Source organism: Myotis lucifugus, unplaced genomic scaffold (genome assembly GCF_000147115.1).
Source record: "Myotis lucifugus unplaced genomic scaffold, Myoluc2.0 scaffold_121, whole genome shotgun sequence".
NCBI lineage: Eukaryota > Metazoa > Chordata > Mammalia > Chiroptera > Vespertilionidae > Myotis > Myotis lucifugus.
The window spans coordinates 1,739,051-1,742,720 of NW_005871169.1; positions in this window are offsets into that span (position 1 = coordinate 1,739,051).

Below are 3,670 nucleotides of genomic sequence, written 5' to 3' on the forward strand. Positions count from 1 at the left end.
TATAATCCAGAGCAATAGGGATAATAGGATTGAATAAGGAATGGCTTCTGTACTTACAGAACATACAGCAGAGCAGACAAGACATAGGTAAAGTATATGAATATAAGTGCAAAATACTATGGGAGGACATTTATCAGGAGAAAAACATTCTAGGCAAAAAGAACAGAAAATACAAAGATGGAAGGTGAAGAAATTCAGTACAGTTTGAAAGTAGAATTGGAAGATGAGAGGGTGGGCAGATGACTAATAATGAAAAATATCCATCATACTCTATCTTTGTTCTCCTATGGCCCCAACTTACCTTTTGATAGAAATGTCCCATTTATAAGCAAAGCCTTTGGCCTCTCATGCTTTGTTTTCCCAAATAATCCGAACTTTGTTACAGGAGGTATACACACACACACACACACACACACCACACACACGACATGGAACTGTAAACTGAGACTTGCTTTATCAAGAAACACATCTAACGAACAAAATAAACTGATGGACAAAATAGATCCAGAGACACTGAAGTATAGAACAAACTGTAGAATCAGAGAGGGAAGGCAGGGGAGGGTGGGTGGGTGGGTGGGAAGAGATCAACCATAGAACTTGTACACATATATGCATAACCCATGTACACAGACAGTAGTATGGTGAAGGCCTGGGGTGAGGGGTGGTGGAGCTAGAAGAGGTCAATGGGGGAAAAAGGGAACATCTGTAATACTTTCAACAATAAATATTTTTAAAAAAATAAAATTAAATAGGAAATATGGACTAAACAAACAAACAAACCCACACATCTGCATTGACACAAAGCAGACAGCTTATTTGAAGCTGAGATTCCTAGTTGTCCATACCTCCGTTTCATGCAACTTTTGTTTTTAGCTGGGGATACTGGTACCTGGAATAAAAGCCTATGCCATTTCCCATTTCCCTCTGGCAGCTAGATGCACTAGGGCAGTGGTCGGCAAACCGCGGCTCGTGAGCCACATGCGGCTCTTTGGCCCCTTGAGTGTGGCTCCTCCACAAAATACCACGTGCAGGCGCGCACGTACAGTGCGATTGAAACTTTGTGGCCCATGCGCAGAAGTCGGTATTCGGCCTGGGCGAGTCTATTTTGAAGAAGTGGCCTTAGAAGAAGCGGGGGTACGTTCGCTGAGGTAGACCCCTCAGGTTGAGGACGTTTTTAGCAAAGGCCAGCTTAGGAGTACCCTAATTAAGTTAATAACAATGTACCAACCTATATAGTTTAAGTTTAAAAAACTTGGCTCTCAAAAGAAATTTCAATCGTTGTACTGTTGATATTTGGCTCTGTTGACTAATGAGTTTGCTGACCACTGCACTAGGGGGTTACATTCTGCAGAGCATGAGAAAAGTGTGGTGAGGAACTTCTGGGAAGTATCTGTAAAAGGCAGAGAAATGCTTCTATTTCCCCTCTTCCTTCCTGCTTACCAGATTGTGGATGGATTAGCTAAACCATGAGTGGATGTTTTAGACAATGAAGCCACATAAAAGCCACATGATGAAGTTGGACGAGCATTAAAGAAGACACCATAGTCATTGATGGTACCATAAAGTCACCAGACCGGCGCTGGGTTGCCTGCTTTTAGACTTCTTTTAAGTGAGGCAGAAATAGCATTTATATTGTGTAAGCTTCTGTCACTTCAGATTTTTCTGAGAAATCATACCCAAGACACCCAAACCTGGTGATCATCTCATTACACAATTTTTTTTCTTTCTAAAATGAACCTTCTGAAGGTGTAATTTACTTTACCTTGGTCTATATGTCAGGAATGCTGGCCTCATACAGTGAGGGCCAGTGTGGGGAAGTGTCTCCTCCTGCTCTATTTTCTGGAAAAGCTCGTATAGAATTAGAAATCCTTCTTTCAAAATATTTGGAAGAATTCACTTGTGGGTCTGGCTTTTTATGAGAAAGTTTTAAATTATTAATTTAATTTCTTTAATTGATATGGGACTATTTGGGTTATCTATTTCTTCTTAAGCCTGATAGTTTGTTTTTCAACGAATTTGTCCATTTCATCTTATCTGTATTATTGACACAAAGATGTTACTAATATGTTCTTATTATCCTTTGAACATCTATAGGTTCTATAGTGACATTTAACTTTTTGTTCTTGATATTAATAATTTGTGCATTCTTTCTTTTTCTCTTCATCAGTCTGTCTAGGGGTTCATCAATTTTATTGATCTCAACAAGCTTGCTTTAGGTGTCATTGATTTTCTTAATTATTTTTCTGTTTTCTGTTTTAAAAAATTTAACATGCTTTTATATGTATTATTCTGCTTACTTGGGTTTATTTTTTCCTCTTTTTCCTTCTACTTTCTTAAGATGGAAGTTTAAAATCATTCTTTTCATATGTTACTTTTCTTCTCATCTAAACATGATACTATAAATTTTTCTTTTAAGTACCTATTTAGTTGCATTCACAAATTTTGATTTGTATTTTTCTTTTCATGTAATTTGAAATATTTTCTACTTTTCTTTGTGATTTCCTGTATTATCCATAGGTTATGTGGAAGTGAGATTTTACAATTCTATGTATATGGGACACATTCCAGATATTTTTCTGCTTTTGATTTTTAGTTTATTTCCATTGTAATCAGATACCATACTTTGTATACTTTTAGTGATTTTAAATTTAAATTTAATGAGATTTGTTTTATGTTTGTGGTTCAAGAAATCATCCACCTTGGTGGATGTTTTTAATGTATGCTTGAAAATAATTTGTATTCTGCTATTGTTGGGTGGAATGTTAGATAAATGTAAATTAGATTAAGTTGCTTGTAGTGTTTTTCAGGTCTTCCATATTCGTACTAATTTTTTTGTCTACTTCTTCTACCAATTAATTAGAAAGAATTGTTGAAGTCTACAAGGATAATTTTGGATACTATTTATTAATTAGGTTTTTTTCCTCTTTTCCAATGTTTTTTTATTTTGGTAACATACATATTACATGAAATTTACCATCAGTCATTTTCAAGTGTGCAGTTAAGTGGCATTAGGTACATCACATTGTTGTGTAACCATCATCACCATCCATCTACATAACTTTTTTCATCTTTCCAAACTGAAACTCCATGCTCATTAAACAAAAACTTCCCATATTCCCTATCCTCTTCCTAGGCAAACACCATTCTGCTTGTACCATTATGAATTTTATCACTCTATGTACCTCATATAACTAGAATCATATAGTATTTATCCTTTTGTGACTGGCTTATTCACTTAACATAATGTCTTCAAGATTCATTCATGTCATAGCATGTGGCAGAAATTTCTCTTTAATGTAAAATAATGCTCCATTGTATGGTATGTACCACATTTCATTTATTCATTTTTCAATCAATGGACACTTGGGTTGCTTTTACCTTGCAGCTATTGGGTATGATGCTGCTATGAGCACAGGTGTACAAACACCTGTTGGAATGCTGGCTTTCAATACTTTTGTGAACATATCCACAAGTGGAGTAGTTGGATCCTTTACTAGTCCTATTTATAATTATTTGGGGAACTGCAATACTGTTTTTCATAGTTGCTGCACCATTTTAAATTCTGACCAATAATATAGAAGGGTTCTGATTTTTCACCTCCTTATAAACACTTGTTATTTTCTGGTATTTTTTGTGGTTGTTTATGTTTGTTTTTAGTACCACCCTAATG